The 24,641-nt window shown below is 40.4% G+C and overlaps 1 protein-coding gene across 11 annotated transcripts in view; it reads right to left on the minus strand.

Annotated features, from left to right (window-relative positions):
• Window positions 1-24,641, minus strand: part of TBL1X (transducin beta like 1 X-linked) — a 206,457-nt gene that overhangs the window by 92,715 nt on the left and 89,101 nt on the right. For 9 of the 11 annotated variants that reach the window (XM_087759162.1, XM_087759163.1, XM_087759164.1 and 6 more), the window contains one exon: window positions 5,042-5,149. The exons of 1 other annotated variant lie outside the window; for it this stretch is intronic. The gene's annotated coding sequence lies outside the window, so the exon portion shown is untranslated. Of the gene's footprint in view, window positions 1-5,041; window positions 5,150-24,641 lie in introns of those variants that run through there. One more of the 11 variants, XM_087759172.1, reaches the window with a different exon arrangement.

The raw sequence follows: 24,641 nt of genomic DNA on the forward strand, positions 1-24,641 counted from the left end.
CATTATTAATCTCAGGCAAAATAACCAGCAAACTGATAAAGGATAATCCTCTCCCAGCCTACCTCGCCCCCCAGGTGCCCTTACAGAATAGGTATGAGGCGCTGGAACTTGAGGGCCAGGAGGATGAAGATACGGACAGTGATCCATCCAAGGGGTTGACTGGGGGGAACCAGTCAGCCCCACGCATTACAACGGCCACTGGTAAGAAAAACAGAAGGGTAATTGTCATAGGTGACTCCCTTCTGAGGGGAACAGAGGGCCCGATATGCCGACTGGACCCATCCCATAGGGAAGCCTGCTGCCTCCCTGGGGCAAGGATAAGAGACATTCCCAGGAAGCTCCCTAGGCTGGTAAAAGCATCCAATTATTATCCGCTATTGGTTGTTCATGTCGGCAGTGATGAGGCACAAAGACGATCAAAAGGGACTTCACAGAACTGGGGTGACTACTCGAAGGATCAGGAGCGCAGGTAGTGTTTTCCTCCATCCCATCAGTAGCCGGGAGGCATACGGAAAGGAACAGGAGGACCCATCTCATTAACGCGTGGCTCAGAGGCTGGTGCCAGTGGTGGAATTTTGGGTTTTTCGATCATGGGGCAGTTCACATGGCACCAGGCCTGCTGGAGACAGATGGGGTTCACCTGTCACAAACCGGGGAAAAGGATTCTGGCTCAGGAGTTAGCAGGCCTCATTGAGAGAGCTTTAAACCAGATGCGAAGGGAGAGGGGGATAAAAAAAGGCTTGCTAGGTAAGGATGAGCCTAGGGGTGGCATGCCTGTGTTGGAGAAGAGATCTATAGCCCAACTAAAGTGCATTTACACCAATGCACGCAGCATGGGCAATAAGCAGGAGGAGCTGGAAGCCATTGCGCGGCAGGAAATCTATGATGGGGTCGCCATCACGGAAACATGGTGGGATGACTCACACAACTGGAGTGCTGCAATGGACGGCTACAAGCTCTTTAGAAGGGACAGGCAAGGAAGGAGAGGTGGTGGGTAGCCTTATATGTTAGAGAGTGTTGTGACTGTCTAGAACTCAACAACAGTAATGATAAGGTCGAGTGCTTATGGGTAAAGACCAGAGGGAAGGTTAATAAGGCAGATATCCTGGTGGGAGTCTGTTATAGACCACCCAACCAGGATGAGGAAACAGATGAAGCATTCTACAAGTGGGTGGCTGAAGTCTCACAATCCCTAGCCCTTGTTCTCATGGGAGACTTCAACTTACCAGATCTCTGCTGGAAATACAACACAGCAGAGAGGAAGCAGTCTCAGAGGTTCCTGGAGTGTGTGGAAGATAACTTCTTGACGCAGCTGGTAAGTGAGCCAGCCAGAGGAGGTGCCCTGATGGACCTGCTGTTTATGAACAGAGAAGGCCTGGTGGGCGATGTGGGGGTTGGAGGCTGTCTTGGGCACAGCGACCATGAAATGATAAGAGTTTTTCATTCTTGGAGAAGAAAGGAAGGGGGTCAGCAAAACCGCTACCCTGGACTTCCGGAGGGCAGACTTTGGCCTGTTTAGGAGCCTGGTTGAGAGAGTCCCTTGGGAGGCAGTCCTGAAGGGCAAAGGAGTCCAGAAAGGCTGGATGTTATTCAAGAAGGCAATCTCAAAGGTGCAGGAGCAGGCCGTCCCCATGTGCTGAAAGACGAACAGGTGAGGAAGAAGACCAGCCTGGCTGAACAGAAAGCTTTGGCTGGAACTCAAGAAAAAAAGGAGAGCCTACCACCTTTGGAAGAAGGGGCAGGTGACTCAGGAGGACTACAAGGATGTTGTGAGGTTATCCAGGGAGAAGATCAGAAAGGAGAAGGCCCAGCTAGAACTTAAACTGGCCACTGCCGTTAAAGATAACAAAAAATGTTTTTACAAATATACCAGTGACATAAGGAGGGCCAGGGAGAATCTCCATCCTTATTTGGATGAGGAGGGAAACTTTGCCATGAAGGATGAGGAGAAGGCAGAGGTACTTAATGCCTTCTTTGCCCCAGTCTTTTATAGTCAGACTGGTCATCCTCGGGATTTCCAGGCCCCTGAGCTGGGAGATGGAGATAGGATGCAGAAGGAAGACCCAGTTGTCGAAGAGGTGGCAGTCACCAACCTGCTCCTCCACCTGAATGCTCTCAAGTCTATGGGGCCAGACGGGATCCACCCGAGGATACTGAGGGAGCTGGCAGAGGAGCTTGCCAAGCCACTCTCCATCGTTTGTCAGTAGTCCTGGTCAACCAGGGAAGTTCCAGATGACTGGAAGTTAGCAAATGTGACACCCCTCTGCAAGAAGGGTCGAAGGAGGATCCAGGGAACTACAGGCCTGTCAGCCTGACCTCAGTGCCGGGAAAGGTCATGGAAAGGTCATCTTGAGTGCCATTATGCGGCATGTGCGGGACAACCGGGGGATCAGGCTCAGCCAGTGTGGGTTTATGAAAGGGAGGTCCTGCTTCACTAACCTTCACTAACCTTCTATGACAAGGTGACCCACTTAGTGGATGAGGGGAAGGCTGTGGATGTTGTCTACTTGGACTTTAGTAAGGCCTTTGACACTGTCTCCCACACCAGTCTCCTGGAGAAGCTGGCTGCTCACGGCTTGGATGGGTGCACTCTGGGCTGGGTTAAAAACTGGCTGGATGGCCAAGCCAAGAGAGTGGTAGTGAATGGAGTCAAATCCAGTTGGCGGCCGGTCACGAGTGGTGTTCCCCAGGGCTCAGTGTTGGGGCCGGTCCTGTTCAATATCTTCACTGATGATCTGGATGAGGGGATTGAGTGCACCCTCAGTAAGTTTGCAGATGACACCAAGTTGGGTGGAAGTGTCGATCTGCTGGAGGGTAGGAAGGCCCTGTAGAGGGACCTGGACAGGCTGGATCATTGGGCTGGGGCCAACTGCGTGAGATTCAACAAGGCCAAGTGCCGGGTCCTGCACTTGGGTCACAACAACCCCATGCAATGCTACAGGCTGGGGGAGGAGGGGCTGGAGAGCTGCCTGGCAGAAAAGGACCTGGGGGTGTTGGTTGACAGCTGCCTGAACGTGAGCCAGCAGTGTGCTCAGGTGGCCAAGAGGGCCAATGGCATCCTGGCTTGTATCAGAAGTAGTCTGGCCAGCAGGACCAGGGAGGTGATAGTGCCCCTGTACTCGGCATTGGTGAGGCCCCACCTCGAGTACGGTGTTCAGTTTTGGGCCCCTCACTGCAAGAAGGACATCAAGGTGCTGGAGCGTGTCCAGAGAAGGGCAATGAAGCTGGTGAAGGGTCTAGAGCACAAGTCTTATGAGGAGCGGCTGAGGGAGCTGGGGTTGTTTAGTCTGGAGAAGAGGAGACTGAGGGGAGACCTTATTGCTCTCTACAACTACCTGAAAGGAGGTTGCAGCGAGGTGGGGGTCAGTCTCTTCTCCCTAGTAACAAGTGATAGGACGAGAGGAAACGGCCTCAAGCTGCGCCAGGAGAAGTTTAGGTTGGATATTAGGAAAACTTCTTCACCGAAAGGGTAGTCAGGCATTGGAACAGGCTGCCCAGGGAAGTGGTTGAGTCTCCATCCCTGGAGGTATTTAAAAGACAGGCAGACGTGGTGCTCAAGGACATGGTTTAGTGGTGGACTTGTCAGTGATAGGTTAAGGGTTGGACTTGATGATCTTAAGGGTCTTTTCCAACCTTAATGATTCTATGATTCTACAAATTCACTGGGAAGCTACATGAATAAAAATGATGCCAGTCAACACCACTTTATCGAAACTTGGTCAGTAAAACAGAAAGTTTGATTTAATCATCTGATAAAGTTACAAACTGTGGTCAATAGAAGTTACTCCATAAATGAAACACGCAGACTTTTGAACAGCATTTAACTTACAGCCAAACAACATTCAGAATAAGAAACTATTATCGGTATCATCAAATATGAGTAAGCTACAGATATAAAATAGTACCTGTGAACAGGAAATAATAATTGAAGAAGAGTGCTCTACATTACTCCAACAAAATCATCCAGTACCAGCTCAACATTATCTAAGAGTACCATCAATGATACAAAATTAAATATTGTTGATAGCAGTTATGGCCCAAAAATTTCAGATTGGTTAATAAAGGTTGCAGAGTGGTTATTCAGAGTAATATGGATTGCTTTGTAAGATGGGGACGGTGTATTACAGCCAAGTGGACTTATGTAGCAAGAAAGAAAGAAAATGCAGGTAATACACAGAAAACGGTGCATAGAAACCAAGGACTTAGAAAATAAATACAATCTTCATGGTACTGAAACAATTCAATACAAATGCCAGTGAAACCTTATGACAAAAAGGAGTAATAAAACCCCCACACATATAAGTGCATAAGACCAGAGATACTACTTTCATTCACAGCATTAGTGATACTGGAAGAGCGAATACAGCTATATAGCCCCTGCATTGTTTTCCCAAGAAGGCAAAGATCTTGTGTTTTCTTGACGTGTTCTCCATAATTCACAAAAAAAGGGGAAGAATTCTGTACCTCCTTAAGATGTTAACCAGAAGGCTCCATATGCTGTTATTAGCACAGTGAGGGATTTAGAAAGTCGTGTGAAAAGAGCACAGCAGCAATTTGAAAAGGCTGCAGAGTGCCAATGAATGTTACATGCACACAAGAACAGTCTCTGGTCCCTTCCAGGACGGCAAGAGAGCTCAGGCCTAATGTTAGTGACTGGGCAGCACTGACAGTGATGTAGGTACAGCGGTAAGACAGATCTTACCACTGATGTGTTTTGGGGTTATGTCCTCCCATAGCAATTACTTAACACTGAAGTCACTTAAAGACTCGTACAGGACTTCTTGGCTTCACTACATTGAGGCTCTTCAATCTGTAGCTTAAAAAACAACCCTGAATAGATGTAGACTTTTTGTCAAACATCTCTATATGAGAGCTGGGGTGCCATAGCCTTAAATGACAGTACCGGTAGAAGTATGTCATCACATATACGCACAGAAACTAACTGCATGCGTGGCTTCACCAGGGAAAAACCTGAAAGGCAGTCAGATGGGAAACCGCGTACCCGAGGTAAGCTCTTGTTTGGCAATTACTTTTGGCTTACCTGGTCGTGAGACCCTTGAGCTGCTGAATGCTGCTCCTCGCAGGCTGCTGTCAAGAGTCTGGGGGTTTGAGTTACCATGGAGATCACCGCATCTGACAGCTGAGAGGGCTGCAATGAGAGACAGAGGGACCCATCAAGCCAGTTTCCGTCACCTCATCAGAACACCAGCATTTGGCTCCTTTTGCTTTTAGCGTTCACCAAGGTACTAGCTCCCAAGTTAGGAGCTTTGGCAGAACCGTAAGGGGAAAAAACCCAACACCCATCACAGAAAGAATTAGAGAGGCAAGGGCAAGCCCCAGCGACTCATAGCATTCGAGTGCTTTGCAAAGCCGTGCACTTTTTCAGGAACTTGGAAGAATCCCAATACACCCTGAGCTTGGCTCAACAATTTTCAGCCTCTTTGGTCAAGTATAACATCAGCAAGCACCTCATCCAGAACCGCTGCTAAGCACAGGACTGAAATGCCAGTGCGCTGCCTCAGAACAGCGGGAGGGACACAAAAGTGCTCCCTGAGAAAGCCTCCAGTGGGAATTGATTGAGCGTCACTTCTGTGCAAAAAGAACTAAGTAGGTCAAAGAAATTACCTTCCTGTATGTTTTTGGGGGAAAGTCTAAAGGAAAGCATTTATGAAAATCAAACATGAAAGATAGCCTGGTTTTCTTCTGCAATAATAAACCTATTTGCAGACTTTTCCATGCCTGCCATCGAGCATGATGAGTAAAGCCTTATTTCATATTTCCTCTGCCATTCAACCGCCATGTATCTTGACTAGTTTCCTACCCCTGCATTTCAAGCCTTAAGTCTTATGCCTAGTTTTTGTCTATGTAATCTAATAATTAAATGCTGTAAAGTGAAATGAGATATTCATTGGAGACTTTTTAAATTAATTATAGTCTTCCACACAAATGTCTAACAGCTTTTAAAAATATACATAAGGATCATTTTATGATATAATCAATTTAATAAATAACATATTTAAACACATCATCAGGAGAAGCCTTCATAAATCCAGTTCTAATTCTCAGTCTGCAGTACTACTACATGTCCTGATTTACATCACTATGAAGCAAGTACACCATCTAACCAAATACAATTACTCACCTGAGAAAGAGTTATACCTATTCTAATCAGAGGTGAATGACTATACAAGGGACAGGAAATGACTATTTAAGCATCACAAAGTATTAACAATACAACAGCTAAAAGTCCGTGGATTTTCTGAGTTTGTCTACTGAATGCATATGAATCTCCATCTACCTGGCTGCCCCTACAATTACCTATCTAATTCTCAGGTGGCATTCTGAGATGACTGTTGTCATCTCTCCATCTTATTTTCAAATTGTCTCCTATCTCATTTTTCTGTGGCGCATGTTATGTTTATGCAAAATATAATATACTTAAGAAGCATAACTGCATAAATATAAAATCCGAAAATCCAAGCAACAATTAGAGGATTTTTCTGTTACAACTTCTCCATGTCTTATGGGAAAATTGTTAAAAGTATTATTATATTAAAATTATCTCTATTCAATACTCTGACATTATGCTATGCAACAGTAACTAACACATACTGCGGCTGCTCTGATGACAAATACCAGGAAAATAACTGGTTGATCTGTGATGGAGGCTCCTGCAAGATTCGTGGAGTTTAAAGGACACTGTAGAATACCAGATACTCATATTGTAGCACTGTAGATTAAAGTATTGTTATAGAAGAAATTGTATTAATTCTTTCTGTAATAATTATACTCATAAATTGGCTGGGACATGTTTTCATTTGTTCTGTTTACACATCTTATATACTGGATCACTGGAAGCTTTTATCAGTGACGAGATCACTTAAAGGCCATTCATCTTCCCACCTCACTACAGAGCAGGCAGAAGGTATCGGTACAGGCAGCACTGGTAACACAGGCTGGAAGACCTAATCGAATCCTATAATAAGACTGGCTTTGGTTACTCTGCCAGACAACTTTTTGGTAAAAATGTTCATACTGGCTCTCTACTAAAAAAGTTTTTTGTGTGAAGACTAGAGCCAAGTAAATAAATTATTTTCAAGAATGAAGTGAGGGGAAAAAGACAAATTAGAGGTTGAAAGATAAGATTTTTTATTATTATTTTATTACTCATAAGTGTCAGTAACGCTTAAAAGTTACATAGATTTCCCTTACGATTGGGTGAGAGCATACATGTGGATGTTTGTAGTAATTTGTCATGCTAGCAGATGCCCCTACCCATAAGGCTTTAATCAGCAATAAAATCTAATTTCATACAGAGGTAAGTGCTAATATAAGCTTTGAAATGAACAGTATGCAAAGACAGAAAATGGTTTTTAAACTTTCATTTTTTAACTTTCATTGGTAATATTAACATTACAACCTATCACTACTTAAAATAGGATTAAGGTCTCCACAATCATAGAATCGTAGAATCATAGAATCGTTAAGGTTGGAAAAGACCCTTAAGATCATGCAATGTAGGAAGAAATTGAAAAAAAAAAAAACCCACCAGAGATCAGAGAATACAGCTGAAAAAGTGATTAGAGTGCTGTAGAAAATACTTTAATATGAAATATTTGGAGAGTTCAACTTCTATGGTTTCTTAAAGAAAAAAGACAGATGACCTGATTAAAGCACCTAAGTATTTTCATGGGGAGAAAATACTAAGTACCAACCGGCTTGTTAATCTAGCAAAGAAGGGTATACGTAAAACAAATCAGCATCTGGAAGCTGACGCCAAAGTCAAACGAGCAATAAAGCACATGCTTTTCATCACCTGTGACTAACCATTAGCACAGCTATCAAAAGGAGAATACAGAGATTCTCCATTTATTGATATCAAGGTTTAGTGGGATTTTTCTAGAAGACGAATTCTTGTGAAAATGCAAGTTATCCTGTAGTCATATACAAGTTACTGGGTTTCATACATAGAGCCAAAGTTTGCAATACGGAGAAAGGGAGATCAGGTGATGAAGTCATCCCTTCCTGGTCATAAATTAAGTATATTATGATCCAAAACAATTGTCTAGCTTTGTAACTAAAGCACTGGATGGTGATGAGCACTGTGCATGCTAAGCTGCTGGTGCTAGCACATACTTAGGGACACATATGTGCATATACATACACATATAGTGAGAGAGTGGGTGTGTGTTCAGGCCATGTGTGGAGTCAGAGAATTACAACCATCCTTCCAGAGACAGGTGGACTAAATTCTGCCGCAGATAATATTCTGCCGTCTAATTTAGGAAGCCAGTTCTTTCCTCCACGAGCTGAAAGGACTCGGTCACAGGAAAGCGGTAGTGGGAGCTCTCTTCACACGGGTCATTCGGGGCATCAGTAAGATGACCGAAGGCCGGCAATATGAATGCTGCTCTCTAAATCTGTGCCTCTGCTCCACAGGCATAAAGTAATGAATAACAGTGCTTCGTGTTATTAACTACTTGCCAGTCCCGTCCCTGTGGGCAGTAAGGTTTCTGGGCAGAAAAAGCTTCCTACCGGGGCATTTCAGCAGGTCAGACAAGCGGTTCCCCACCTCAGCTAAAATCCAGGTGCTGCCGTGACCCCGCAGCACCATGCTTCCAGCTCTCTCCCTGCAATGGCAGCCTTACTCCGGGCACACGAGTAATGCAGGCTTCTTACAAAAGGGGGAACAGGAGCACAAAAGGAAATAAGAACAAGAAATGGCCTAAATGTTACACTGAACTGCTCTCATAGTTAGCAACCTTAAAAATGTCGCCCCTTAAGCAAAGGTAAGGAAAAATATTGGAAGCGTCAATTTAGCTAACGTTACTGCCGTTGTTACGCCTTGGGCTGCTAAGCTGCCAGGAAATTTAACCATGTTTAAATATCAACCAAAAATAACAGTTAAAAAATCTCATACATTTTCACTAACTGTAAATCTGGTACACACGGTTTGACTTTGGATGTTGCGCTACTTCTGAAACCACAAAAGTCAGCCAACCAATGCAAATACGTTCATCGATCCCCTTATCTCTCAGCTACTCCATTGGACACAACCTCTGTGAAGCAAAACCACGGAAAACCCTGACATGAACTCACATACAGGCCGCCGATACAAAACCCCCTGCTTATATCAGAAGTGCAAATTTAACTGAAGAATACCAATGTCGCCTTTCACCCCTGTCCCCACAGCGCCGGTCAGAGAGCAGCTGCCTGCCGGGACACGGCAGGGTACAAGCTCGGTGTCAGTGCCAAGCCGCCCAGCACCATTTACATTGAGAAGTCAATAAAGTGACCTTCGCTTAAAGGAGGCCTGAATTTGGTGCTGCCCTTAGTAGGCCATAGATGAAATACTGCATTTATCCACTGCTTCATATGTACATTTCCTTTTGCAGGCACCTGCATGACTTTAGGAAACTGAAACTGGGGGCCAGATTTATAGGAGGCACTAGAAATTATCAGCTGTGCAGGTGGCTAGGGGTAAGAGTACCTAAATAGTATAGTAGATTTCCTCTTGATTCAAACTCAGAGTAATTAGCTACATCATTTAGGAAGATGTTTTTGTAAATCCTACTAAATTCCTCTAAATAGGTTTAGATACTTAAATATTTTTCCGATCTGATTTATGTTTAAATACTATTTCTGCATAGCTTCAACTAAAGTGTTTTATTTCTCTTTACTAAACAACACAGATGAGGAGAAACCAAACCAGTGACATTACTATTCTGTTTCATTACATTTCTCTTAACGCTGTTGCATAATAAAAGAACATTAATTGGGTGACTAATTTATTATCCCCCTCCTTTCTGGCTTTTAAAGGCACAGGAGAGTTTAAATGATAAATAGGCCACCTTCAACAGAAACTGAACTACAAAAGCATTTTTGAGAGCCTTCACTATATCTCCGGGAAAGCAATGCAGGATACCTAGTGCACAACATGAATATTTTGCTTTCTTTCAAATTGATAAACAGCTTTAATATTTTCAAACAATCCCTGGGGGATTATACTTGTAGTAAACCAGGACTATATGGAGGATTAAAATAGGACATCAATAATTATGCCAGCCTTCTGCAAAAAAATAACCTAAAATGTATTTTCTAAAGCAATTCTTAAAAAGCATACGGACCAGTGAAGAGAACATTCCAACATTTGCAAAACTTCTGCTGATGTGCTGGGTTTTTAGTTTTTTTATGGATTAACATTATATATAAATATAAACACAGCAGTGTAACCACAGCTGTGGCTACCCCTGGGGCATGACCAGCAATTAGTCTGTACTAGGATCACGGATAACACTGCAGTCACGTGGAGCCAGAACCACGACCACCATTTTCAACACAACACAACGTGCTGGGTTTCTCTACCATGTTTCCACACAGTACCTATCCATTGGAACTTCAGTCTCTGTTCAGAAAAACCCACACGCCTACATATTAATGTATTTGCCCTAAGGTCTGATAGAGTAAATAAATACTATTTAATGGCTTGCTATGATAAAAAATTTCCTCTCTAGACACTTATGTATCTTATCTTTCCTCCATAGCCGCCTCCTCTAAAGGAAGTTAGGAGAGCTTTTTTATTTTAAATCTACCACAGACGAATGCTCAGATTTGATGAAGGGAATAAAGTCATGAGTCAGAAATCAGAGTCAACTTTGAAATAAATATTCATTATAGCACTAGTGCAAAAAGGCTTCCCATGGTAAAATCTGAGCCAAAGCAACAAAAAACCCTCAGAAATAACCCATCTTCCCAGAAAAACTTAAAATACTTAGACTTGAGAGCCTCTCCCCAGAATACAACACTCTTTCAGGTGCAGCTCACAGAGTCTGGACTACCACTTTGAAGCAAGTATCTCAAGGGAACACAAAACTGCAAGCGGAAACTCTTTTCACGTTTCATCTTAACTAACTCTCTCAAAGCTAGTGGACATCATGAAATTAAGAATTTCGGAAGCACTGTCTCCTTAATTTGGCTATATTCTGCCACCCCTTTTATGCAGGCTCCTCCAGAGATAAATTAACTCTTAGCATCCCGAACAGTAACTCAATACAACCAGTCTTAGAGCCAGACTGGAAGCCACAGTTACAGCATGGACTCTTAAAGTCATTTACCACAGCCAACGTTTTGCCTGCACAGACGCTTGAACAGCTTTAGCTTTTTTCTGCTTCAGCTGTGTATTTCAGTGTAGTAAATATTCTCTGAATATCATGCGTAATAGTTTCAGAGATGGGAGATACATGAGCTATCTACCATTATTTGATAGGTCAGTACTTTTAGCAATAATAATGAATTTATGGAAAGCTTAGCTGTCAGGAACCTCCTAGTACTGTAAGAGGATTTTTTATAGTACATGGATTCATGGATGCTGTGGCCTACAACACAGCAATTCTGATAATTTTTATCAGAAAGATATACACGTATCAAACAGCACATTTATTTTACCAACCCTCAGGCAAACCAAATGCTATTTTTCTAATTAACAAGTCCAGATTAAAAAAAACCACTTCTCTCTTGACAGTAACTCATGAGATTTCTGCTGAACTTTATAAAACATGAAACAAAAAGCACAGCATGTGTAGGACTGTTGTGATGGAAACATAAAGAAAAGCGCTTAATTATTAAATCTGTGATACTGCAGGTAGGTGGGAAAGAATTATCCCCTTCAGAAGCATTGAACTGTAATCCCCTTGTTTGTCTATTTAGCTGTACCTCAGGCAAAAGCATAGAAGAAGAAACAGAAAAAAAGAAATGTAGTCTCCTCTGCATTTCACTAGTGGTCACCATTACCTGATTTAAAAGTAAGTGCAGGCTTAAAAAGAAAACCACACATTTCAGTTTAATTCATGTAACTTTTGCCCTGAGTAGATCTGTCATTCTAACCTAGGAAACGAACTTTCAAGTCTTTGGCCCCCCGTTGTGCAAATACCTCATTGCTTTCAGCACGTGCATCTTGGAGGTACCCAACGGCAGAGCAATATGTGAAAGGATTTGTTGTTTCCCACATTTGGACGATGCAAAGCATGTACAGTTTTCTCGAGGTGCATCAGTATTGTGAATTGCAGCCCACGGCAGACAGAGCTCATACAATTTTCTTAAACAAGGTTTAATATGCGTAGCCAGTATCATCAGCTTCGTTTTGGATTAGCTGTAGTTTCCAAGAAGGTGGGATACAATGGGCACTGCGGTAATATAATCTTGACGTTGCGGAGGCATAAATAACCGTTGCCAGGTCAGGCTTTAGGAGAAATGACTACAATCAACTTACTAGGAACAGAGATGGCAAGCACTTTGGAGGTGCCACAGGGGATTTGGGGAGCAGCTTGTCCCCAAAGGACCTTTTTGTAACTCCATCTTGGGTGGAACTTCAGCTACACATCACTGTAACCAGATGGGTATATATGGTAATTAATATATTTAAGTCGCATTTTCCCCTTACATTACAGCAATTGTATGAAACACCCTAGGCTAGAAGCTGCTGAATCAGGAAATGGATCAGAAGCTAACTAAAATGCCTTTCTAGTTATTGATTCCTGCTCTCTGTTTCATGTCAGCTTCCTAGAATCCATCCAACACAAGCACGAAAACGTAATGAGTTTCTGAACACACACTCTAATAGTGCACACTGCATCAAAGCTTTCAGTAATTGCCTGGATGCTGCTTCCCAGCAGTACTAAACAACTTAAATATAATTAGCTGGAAGCCCTATGGGCTGCATTTCCCCACTGGAACACCTCTTACACTAATCCATTTATCAGGCTGACAGATGACTGAATCACTCGTACTTTGGACCCACTCTACTAATAATATTTGTCAAGCCAACATTTTGGTTCGTTCCTTATCTAGTACATTTTTGCAAAGAAAAAACCTGTGTTATTTAGAGTGGGGAGAGAACCAGACATATAACACATTAATCTCTTCCCAGTACTGAACAATGTTATTTGTTTGATTAGCCCACTAAGTAGAAAATGCTGGAGCTATCAGGCAGAAAATGGAAACAAATTGTATGCATTATGGAACTGTATGATGCCAAAAATAATAGGGAAACACACAAACACTGAAAGGACTTTTGGAAGTTTTCCAGCCATAGTTTCCAGGATAGTTTTCAGGGTATCCTTCCTGAAGATGGCCTGACCACAGCTGTCAAGCGAAAATTTCTCCATACTATTGCTTCTTGTACATCTTTCTGAACAATAGGTGACAAAAGAAATTTTAAAGCTGTTTGAATTATACGCAAATAGATATGAATTGAACATCATGCTGCCACAGAACTATCCAATTTGCAAGCTGCTAGAGAATTCTTATAAAAGTAAAAAAAAAAATAATTAATTTCTTAGGCAGAGTTTTCTAATGTTATAATGAAACTATTTTATTGTTGTATCCTTGTGGCTTTTATTTCCAGACAGGTTCCAGTAAGTGGACCTCCGCAGGGGCTGAAATTTTGGGGATTGCAGGCAAGGTCTTCCCAAATGTGCCACGCTGTTGAAATGAAGTCATTGTAAAAACACTAAATTCTCATCAAATTCTTTTAAATGATGAAAAAGATTTCTCTAGGATGTTATACTCTTATGCTTCCTTTCTAACAAGCTGTGGGACAGGAAATAAAAAGGGACAAAGCTGGTAATGGCCAGTAAGAAGATCTAGAAAAACAGGGGTTTTAAAAGGTGCCTTTCTTCTAGACCCACTATACTGTGGTCAATATTCCATATTCTGGCTTGGAATCACCAGGACCCAGCTAGAGCAGTAGCGTTGTTTCATCTGGTTATTTCCACTTGACGTTCTCATCATGGGCACAGAAAATCTTGATGTTGCAAAACAATAAAACAAGAAGAAATGAGTCATTGTACTACTTCTACCTGAGCCTAACCAATATGCTTGTTGTAAAGCTGACAGTCAACGTTCATGAATTCTCTTAAAAACAGTACTGCAAGTTAGAGTTAACCCATGGCCTCATCCTTTTACCTGGAAAGACAGCCATCAATATGAATTCAATTCCAAAGAGTGACTACAAAAGCTATACTTAAATATTTAACAATGAAAGAGATAATTAAAATATATTCAGTGGTCAGAAACTGATTTAGCTTGTGAATCAAGCAGCAGCAAGATGAGTTACAGCTGGCATTTCCCTGGATCAAGACCAACCATCCATCTCAGAACAGGGCCAAGGAACAGCAGCTACTTGGACATTACCAGACTTGAATTTTGCAAATGCAATCACAGCTGTTTACACTGCCTGGTATAGTACCTAGCAGGTTATTAAATACTGAGCTGTTTGAGATTTCTTCATGTGAACCCAGGAGCAGAAATCTCAGTTTCACATGCACTCTCCACCCACTCCTCCCCCCTCCAGCCTGAAACTGGAAAACTCATCCCAGAGACACTGACACTTGCACATCGGCCAGCCAACTTCCCTGTCATTCAAAGCCAGCCTCTTCGTTCCCAGCTTCATCTCCTCTGTTAAGTGTATTTGCTACGTCTACAAAAGAGCAGACAGTATCCTGAGGAAGGGCTGCCCTGAACCATACGAACCTCAACACTTGTCAGTCATACTTTCACATGAAATGCAGAATTTCACACTCGTGTTTCCACAGACTCCTTTAGTGGTATTGAGCAGAACAAACATCAGATCTAATCAAAAGAACATTCTGAAGTAAAAAGTGTTGAAAAATCTTCTCCTGCTTTTAGCCATTTTTAATAAAAAAGATCATGATCACAAATTTCCTAAGTTAGAAGCCGTCTTTGCCAGGCAGGGAATGTAACATTACCTTCATTTGCATGCTTTATGAAAAAGCTTGCTACATTGTCAGTGAAGCTGCATTTCCTGGGCATTATTTCTTATTTGAGACAATTCTTTAATTCTTGAGGTAAATAATATCTCTTTAAAGCACTTCCAAAATTGTTACATAAACAGATTCTTCCCTTTATTTTAAGCCGGGGGCAAATACACAGCAGCTTTATAGTTAAATAGTTGCACTAAATTCTTGGGGTTTTTTAATAGAAGCAGAAAAAAGAGTTTGTGGAAAAGAGAGGAATCATCTAAGACTAAAATTTACATCTGGAGTTGTACTCCACTAACTAGCATACTTCGTATGGTAGGAAGTGTACACTTCGAAGGACACGGCATGCTAAGCAGTTAAGATACTGCAAAAATGCAGATGGTTTTACAAATGCAAACAAATGTCTGTTCTAAAAAGTACAGCAGAAGTGACCTCATACATTAATCTGCAAACAGAACACTTATTTGTAATATTTATTTGAAAATTAGATTTTTATATTCAGTAACTACTATCTTCAGCGTTAGAACGTTAATGGGATTTTCTTGCAAGATGACTTCTGTGCAGTCTCCATCTTTGGAGTCCTGACTGGACCAAACCCAGAACAGCGGGGTCTAACCCCACAGCTGGCCCTGCTTTGAGTCAGGTGTTGGACTAGAGACCTCCTTAAGTCCCTTCCAACCTGAATTATCTTATGATCCTACGATAATAATCTCTCCATATTAAAATTACATATGCTTGTTGTGCTATTTACATAGAACATAAGGAGCTTAATAAGAAACGTAAGGGCATAAACTTGCATATTGAATCCAGACAGATCTAAGATCTTAAAGGTATCAAACATCAGATATTCTTTCTGATCATACAAAGTTTATGCTGGTTAAGCAACTCTAACAAAGCTGAAGACTGATGACTAAAGAAACAGAATGTTTTTGTTATACTGCAGATTACTTTCCAACATTACCTCTTCCTTTTACCTAAATCACCTGTACAGCTATAGGAGTAAAAACTATTTATATTAAATTAAATTACAGTTTAACTATGTGAATTGTAATCTTCCCCCACTTAAAATGCATGACATACAGTAATAGGTTATACTGTCTGGATATGAAAAATGCAGCTGAGAATACTGGCTAGAGAAATACACTAAATGAAAAAAAGAGCAGGAACATGAATTTATCTGCAGTAAACAGGGCTGTGAAAAACCTGAGCATTTCAAAACATGCAGACAAAGAAACCCTCCAACAAATGTCACGCAGACTCTGTGGTAAAGAGCACTGGTCTGGCACCTCCTTGGTCTGGGGAACCCAGTCTTTTGAGCTGGCCAGTAACCTAGGTATTTCACCACATTTGAACTTTTTAATAAAATATTATAAGAGTCAGCAGTAGAAGTGAAGTTCCAGGAAAAAAACCCTTCAAAATTATCATTTGCATGTTACAGGAAATATCTTCCCTAAATTTTGATCCCGTTGATTGGTTAATCTGATTAACCTGATGGTTGATACTTGCTGTCTCATCATCATATGCCTTATAGGAGTAAAAGGGTATCCATACCTCTACACTGAGACCAAATTCACCTCTTTTGACTAGCATATATGAGAATTTTGACTAGTATACATGAGAAAAGTTTGTTTGTATAACAAGATTGGGATAAATTCCTGTAATGAATTTCAGTAAAATATTATCTCTCAATACATGTGATGTTCTATGCTTTAATGCAATTCTGATACCATAAATAGTATGATCTAACCACCTTTGGTTTGTTTTATTTCATTTTTCCATCTACTTTAAGAGATATTTTAGCTAATAAAGCTCACAGATTTTTAATAACTGTCTAGTCTGTACTTTATTAAAGGGACATACAGAAAGAATAGTCAAGATCTTAGTATTAGTTAATGGCTATCTAAATGATTTAGCCAATACATGGTTTATACTCTCTATCTCATAGTATGTTCAGATATAGTAAAGTTCATAAAGTACGTTCCAAAGACATTACGAAAAATCTTAATCAAGTGTCAAAACTTAAATTAAAAAAAACCTAAACCAAACCAAATGCAAAACCACACCAAAGCTTGAAGGTTCAACTAAGTACTTAAACTTGTTGAGGAGGGAGAAGGACAGTTGAAATGCAGAAAACTGCAAAGTTAAGTTGCTTTCCTTTTTCCTGAAGCTTCCTCGGCCTTGCTACTCCAGCATGAAAGCCCAAAGGTCCTGATTCTGTTGCTCCAAACATCATTTCTTGAAAGCTTGCAGACCAAAGAGCTTAACAGTGGAAAGGGGAAAATGCTTTGACTATTTCCAGCATCATGAAGTGTCTCACAGTGTTTAATTGTTTAATGCTTACCTGTGCATCAATTTTATTTAATAAATTCTTCTAGCTCAGTTCAATAAGTAGTAGGTCTGTTTTTTTCAAATGCTAAAGTAAGAAATTAAGAACATCTGAAAGTCATACAGATCAGGACAATAATCCAAATTACAATGCAGGCTGCTTAAATTGGTATATATATGTGTATGTCCTAACATAACACTGCGCCTTCATGTACGTTTTATAGTACTGAATTTTATGCAGCCAGTACGTGATGTTACTTTTAGTCAGCATTAAAAGGTGATTTTTCCCAGGGTCTCAGAAGTGCAATTACCACTGACTTCAAAACAAAAGGGAAGCAGCCTGCAGTTCTGGAAACCATGTCAGTCTTTTCATCTTGGAAACTAAACTCTCCTTCTGTAAATGGAGAAAAGTATGAAAAGTGAGAGCAAGTATTTGCAGAGAAATATATCTGCTTTTATTGTGCTGTATTAAATGAAACAGAACCTTATTATTTCATGACAGTACATGTAAGGGATGTTCATGCCATTTAACTTTGATTCCAATTTAAGTATATGTATATGGATGCTGATGCCTAAAGCTGGATTGTATGAATATTCAGTATTCATTGTCATGAGTGGTTTTCTTGTATTACATCACCAGGAAAAGAAGGACCTAATAGCAGAAGATTCACTGAAGTCAAAGAAGAATTATAGCAATGATAGCAGCAACAAAAAAAAAGGATCATTAAGAGTCTTTTTGCATCTCAGTTTACAGATTTTGCTTACTTTACATCTAAGTGTTTTAGTGAGATGCAAGGTGTGACAGTCATTTTTTGCCCGAGCCTTTGAAATTATTTAGGAAAATTCTGAGGCATAGGCTAAGAGGCTTAGAAGCTCTGCTTAGAAATTTTGGAGGACAGGTATTAAAAAGTTCAATTTCATCAGGGTAGGAGTAAGTCTAGCCATTTTCCTGTTCTATCCACTGTAGTGTGCAATTTCAGCCTGCAGTCATGCTGCTTGTTGTGAGTGAAGCTTCACTGGTCTAGCCTTATTCCCTTGCTTCTCATAATCACTCTTCCCTTACATTCCTGCCAAACATTGCTGCCCCTCAGTATCTGTGGAATAACTGCTTATGTCAAAATGATTCTGATTAAAAGAGTTCAGAGAGCTGGTGTTAAAAAGTGTTTAAACTAACCTAGATTATAGTGAACAAATCAGGTTAGGGGGTGACTACATGATCAACTAAATCTCGTGGGAGGAATACTGAGCAGTTGTGAACAGCTGTGGGACACGAGCCTGTTCAGCCTATTCAGCTGCTGCCAGAATAAAATGTGGGAGACATAGAGAACTGCCCTCATTCTTAGGTTTTGTTCCTTTCTTTTCCTTTCCCAGTATTTAAAATCCTAAAATTCTTATTCCTGATTCAAGCTGCCAAGTTTCCTCAAAACAACTACCTCTCCAGCAGTACCCATCTTCAGACTTTCAAGGCACATCAATATGGTAGCTAAAAAAAATCACCCAAACTAAACAGCCTCCCCCCCCAAACACCACCTCAGTAAACCAGCAAGGAGTTTAAACACAGTCATCTTGGCGTCCTCAGTTCACCTTGTTATTGCACCTCCAGTTGCTGCAGCACAGACGGGATGCAACATCTCCCACTGTTTGGGGACTGCCCCTAAAGGTGAGCCATATGTTTTGCAATACCTAGAAACAGCAGGATAAGATAAGGAGATCTCTGCAGCCTTAAGGCAGAGTTGCTTTGATGTCACTGCTTTCTGTCCTGCCCTTATTTATTTATTTTTGTAATCCAGAGCTTTTGCAATTTAATTTATCTGGGTTAAGCCTACAGAAAAAAACCAAACAAATACTGCGTTTGCGCGCATGTGTGTAATGCCTAGGAAATCTCCTGTGTTATCTGTCTGTGTAACATTTTACCTTCCACTAGACAAATATATTTTTAAACAGTCTGGAATCAAAACAACATTCTCGGCATTCAAGACATTCTGTCATCGCTGCCCATTTGTTGCCCTCTAGGTTTCTCTCAGCTGGCAAATTTCCCATTTACGGAATTATCAGATTCATCTGTTTAGACAAGGCTGCAAAATGAAATGAAAAGCTGGATTATTCTAGAGAACTCGTATTTTTCTTTCAGGGCAGAAAACCCAGCGCGTGAGAGATGAACATTAACAGCAAATGGAACCAATCTCTCAGACTTCACAATTCTACCTCACTGTACTCTGCGAAATCTAATTTTGACTAAGACACCACAACATTTATTTTACATTTATCCTTTACTTCTTTAAATATGTTTATTGCCACTTATTATGTTAACCTGTTCTGAAGCCCTAAATATTATGCTCATAGGCAATGGGGTTTTTTTACTGTAGTTCTAGTAAGCATGCTGCTTGTGCATACTGCTGCTTCTACGCAATTTTTCATAAAGAATTACCAATTGCTTTGCTACCATTTTCCCTACATCATATTTTTTGCAGAGAGAAAGTGTAAGAAAAAAGGGAAAACATGTAAAAATGAATAAATTACCAGTTTTCCACAGCAAGATGGCTCAGGATTTACTTGAGCGATGGGAGTAGCTTTCATGTCAGAAGCTGTACTGCAAAACCATGCTTGTGTTTCTGGGCCCACTGGCTGCAGTGCTAAGATTTCTGGAGGCATATGCCATGGTTCTTAGTACTGTAATACGCTAAAGCTCTACACAACCCTTTTGTATCAAGGTGTGGGAACACTACACTATCCCCCTAGGTACAAAGAAAACTGTGGGAAGGTCTGGAGAAATGTCTCAATGTCAATTTTCCTTACTAAACAGCTAAAGCAGGTTTCATTTTCTTTCCACAAGTGAGTGAACTAAGAAAAACGCTATCAAATTCAGGGTAGGGTTTCATGCGCTGAGCGTGTACACACATGCACGTGCACCAAGTTAAGCAGAAGATGAACACAAGAGAAATCGTAAGTGATCCTAAAGTGATTAACATTAACAGCAAACCCATTACCGAGCCAGAACTGCTTTATGGAGACTACTGCCTTCCAGTACTGATACTAAACCACTATCTTACACTGTTCACCCAAGTCAAAGTCTATTTCAAGGTGTTATATTGTTATAACACAGTGATTAATCAATTTCTTTTTAGAGCCTCCTCTGAGAGCTTAAAAATTCATGATTCACTTTATTAGTATTCTGTACAGCTTTCCATATTTTTTGAGTGGTATGATTAAATTTATCTGTGGTTGCTAATGGTTGCAATATGGAAAATGCTCCATATGAAAGTCACTGTTCCACATACACCCAATGGATCTCTTTAAAACACATTGTGAATCCCAAACAAAAAGGACTGCAAGTGACAAACCCTTTTCATTTATTCTCAAACAGGCTAACCTGAATACGCTGTTTGTGCAAAAGGTGGACAAGACAGATTTGTCAAGAAATACTGCAAATGGAACAACTAAAATAGTGCACTATATTTGCCACATTTTAAGGTTGCAAATTAGTCCATAAACTCTTTTGGGTTCAGGCCCTACTGACTCACATTTTACAAGATAAAAACTCATCCAAGATTTGATGCTATGAAATGAGGACTACCAAAAAGCATGCTGAACTTGGAAATTTGATGTGTTCCAGTTCATCACTAAATTTGAAGATTTTCTACTAGGTTTCAAGGGTCTTCACACTATCTTATTTATTTAGACTGCATGTTCTAGTAGTCCAGGCTTGGGCATCAAAAGATACTTAGTACACATTACCATTCTGGGCATAAAGTATTAAAAATTTCTTAAAGAAATAAACCAACTGTTTAATAAGATTGAATCCATTATCCATAGAAATTGCCAGAGATACAGACCTACCAATACATTTTGGTTTTACTGAAGGTAGCAAGATATAATAGCGTACAGTCTCATTAAAGAGCCAACCGATAAATAATTTTGTGACATCCGAAATGATAGTTCATTCTAAAACCTGAAGTCACGCACCGAAGAACAGTAAGATATACTGTAACATAATACAAAAAAAATGTAAGAAGAGCAATGTATCAAGGTATCTATCATTAAGTTACAGTATTATGAGGTTCTAGCAGCATAAACCATGGTTGATATCGGAGTGATTTCTCTGTTGTGTGCATTGCGATGTATACTCTGGAAGAACAAAGTTCGTTATGCAGAAGTTAAATGACCTTGTTGTTTCTCCTTTATTTTTTCATGAGCTGCTGAGCTATTCAAAATCGTGTAACTGAAGGGTGTTTTCAAATGGAAAAAGCACCTTGGTTCCGAAAGAGGCACTGGTGTGACTTTTCAGAAATATCATGTTAAAAATAAACCATCATAAAAATTGCATTGTATTGACTCTGTGACTCTAAAAATGCACTCTAGACTGTCATTACCATTAAAGTTGATGAATAAGTTCTAATTCAATGGTGATTTTTCAGGTACAGGCATCCCTCCACCAACGCACTTCACTTCTTCCCTGTGAAAAGGGGGCTCGAATATTATCATCAGATGGCAATGCAGACCCGCCACGGGGCTAGGGAAGGGGCGCTTCATTAGGAGTCTGCTGACAGATTCAAACATTCTGCAAAATTCCTTAAAGCAGAAGCATGCCATTAATTTCGATATTTATTACTTTCTGTGAAAGATTAAGTGACTCAATGTTGGGAAGGGCTTTACGAGGCTAATATTTTGTCCCTGTTTAATGCTTTTTTGCTTCATGATGAGCCTGCCTATTATGAGACTAAACTTATTCCAAAGCATAAATTAAGCAATAAGACATGACAAGCAGGGCATTTGTAGGCAATTTACTTACCACCTGAGGCATGCTACAACGGCTCAAGGCCAAAGGCTGAGTAACTTTAACTATTCAATAAATGCAATAAGAATCGAACTGAAATGCACAGCATTGGGAGACTTACGTCTATCATGATATGGAATTTATACAGAGAACCAAGTGCTTCTGTGCATTTAGCGACTGTTATTAAATAAATGGTATTAAGAAACTTCTAACCATTGTTCTGAAAATGCTATCCAATACAAATTAAATGTAGAGGTTTATATACATTGTTCTATGACCAGATGTTGCTTGTGAAATGACAGAACTACCCCTTGGACTGTAGGTCCAGTACCAATTTAAAGAAGTCCATGCAGACATGTATAAATATTGAAGGACTGGGCAGCATAGGACAGGACAGGTATCAGCCACTCTAGAGACTGAGCAACTGGCCTGTGTTACCCTGATCACATACCAATTAATTAAGCTCTAGTTGTGGAAGCAACAAAGAATTAATTTAACATAATTTATTTTTTCTAACAGCACTACCTCATCTCATTCTGAAGAGACCGTACACAGACATGCGGCCGTGCTGCTGGAACATTGTTTACTTCGTTGCTCCAGCTTTAATGAGTAAAACAATGACATTACTTAGGTTCGTGATCTATTTGCCAGTCACAGTAAAGTTCACCTCTTAAATGAATAGTGCGACAAGCTGGCTTTAATTTGTACTCTGCATACCAACAATTGATTTTTCCCATAAACTCACTCTCTGCTCTGCTTTGTAACTACATGGTCTGATCCGGTTTAACCCTGGTGCGGAGAGCTGCCTTCCATCCACATTCCTAAAACTCCAAAAAATTAACACGACTGAGAAGAAAAGATGTGAAGATCTATTCTTGAGGTGGAAAGACTGGGCGGTAAACTGTTCTACAGGAAAGCACAGCACCTGTTTGTTCTGTGTCTTCATTCTGCTCTGATGAGTCTTAATCTGTAAGGAGGGCTACTTCTGAAGACGAAGATAAGAATAATTATTTCAAAAACTGAGAATTAGCTACTGGATTCTCTTTTCCTGTCTCTTCTATCCTACTCCCCCCAAAACAAGGGGAAAAAAATCCATCCATAGTTGAATAGTGAATATGAACACATATAAATAAAACCAAAACCCTTTAAATATCAGCACACTGGTGTTTTCAGTGTTCATTAGTAAATGAATGGTATCACATCCAAGCTCTTGGATGTTAAAGGCAGAAATACACAGCTCTGGGACAGGCTGCCACTGCTCCTAATGCTGAACTAAAACACGCTAGCAAAAATCCAAATGAGACTATTGTTATTTTCTGAGTTAAGAAATCATATTCTACAAAGAGGTTTCTTACAGTTCAGTCCAGACAAAATGTAACTTACAGTCTCATACTAAAAGAAGTGTGTCTGTGTTCCAATTTACATAAGTCATTCTTTACAAGCATTTTAAATTTTTTAATATATTTTCCACAAAACACAACTCTGCATAATATACACAATATTTATAATTATTTTAAATACAAATTTAAAATTAAAAGACCATAAAACCAGACTTAGTACATCAAGTCAAACATTCACTTTAGCCAGTATCTCTTCTTTAACCACGGCAAAAGTAGCTATCTAATGAAGAATGTATGAACAAAGCAAAGACACAGTGGTACTCTCCCAGCCCCTGCCAGCCTACAGGTTACAGGTCTGGGACCTCCTGATGATTCCAGTATCGAGACACACCAGGACATGTCTCAGTGGAACATTAACGCATACTCCTTGCAATTTATGACCACAGGAAAAAATTCTGCTGTAGATGTGTGGCAGCTATCATTGTAATGTTATGGGGCAAAATACCTAACTGGGATTTTACCTATCTTAACTCTACTAGTTGAGCACAACCCTGTCCTTAATTTTTATATTTCTTGTTCTAAGTATGAAAAAGATTCTAGCATTCAACTCCTCCTTTTGAACCTGGCCCAAATCCAAAACCAAACACACGAATACTTCTACAATAAATCTGCACATTGAAGCTATGCATGAGAACTGGGGACTTTCACAAACATTTATTGCACAAATGTGGAATCTTCAAGTACACGTACAAAAAAGTACAATTTGTAGAGGTGACAGACCTATCAAAAAATTAACCAGAGAAACACAGTTGCGCTTTTCTTCCTTTTTGAAAATCTGCCTTCAGGAATATTGCGCCTCTGGTAAAATGGTGTTCTTTTCATGCAAGTGTAATCACTTGGCACTGCGCCTAAGAACACTCCCAAAGTATGCGGTGATCTTGAGGACAAGCCCATGGCTCACTTACATTTTCCAAACATTCAGTCTTCAGACTTTTATGACTTTCCTCCAAACCAGGGGGACAGAATTGCTGGGTTATTACAGAACAATTCTTATATTTTGGAGATGCAGTGCCAGTGTCTTATGTTACAGCTGCTGCTGCACTGTCTCCCACTTTACTCTAGCTGAATAATTAAATACCCTTCAGTCCTTCTGTCAGTCCTAGACTCAGCATGGCTGTTAATCAATATCACATAAAAGGGAATTAGGCTTAGGCAACTGTTGCACAAGGCAGAATGCATAAGGCAAGGGGGTAAGAGATCTCCTCTGTAGAAGAGAAGACTAATTTTATGTATTTTAAAACACGCCCTACCAATGTCCACACAGACTCGTGAACACACAATACAGACACAGGTGTGCGGGGGAATCCAAATTAGACTCAGAGATTTGTTATACCTTAACAGCTACCAACAGTCACTTCTCCTTCC

The sequence above is a fragment of the Nipponia nippon genome, unplaced genomic scaffold, assembly GCF_047370975.1.
Source record: "Nipponia nippon isolate SJK-2023a ecotype South Korea unplaced genomic scaffold, ASM4737097v1 scaffold_2, whole genome shotgun sequence".
In the NCBI taxonomy this organism is placed as follows: Eukaryota; Metazoa; Chordata; class Aves; order Pelecaniformes; family Threskiornithidae; genus Nipponia; species Nipponia nippon.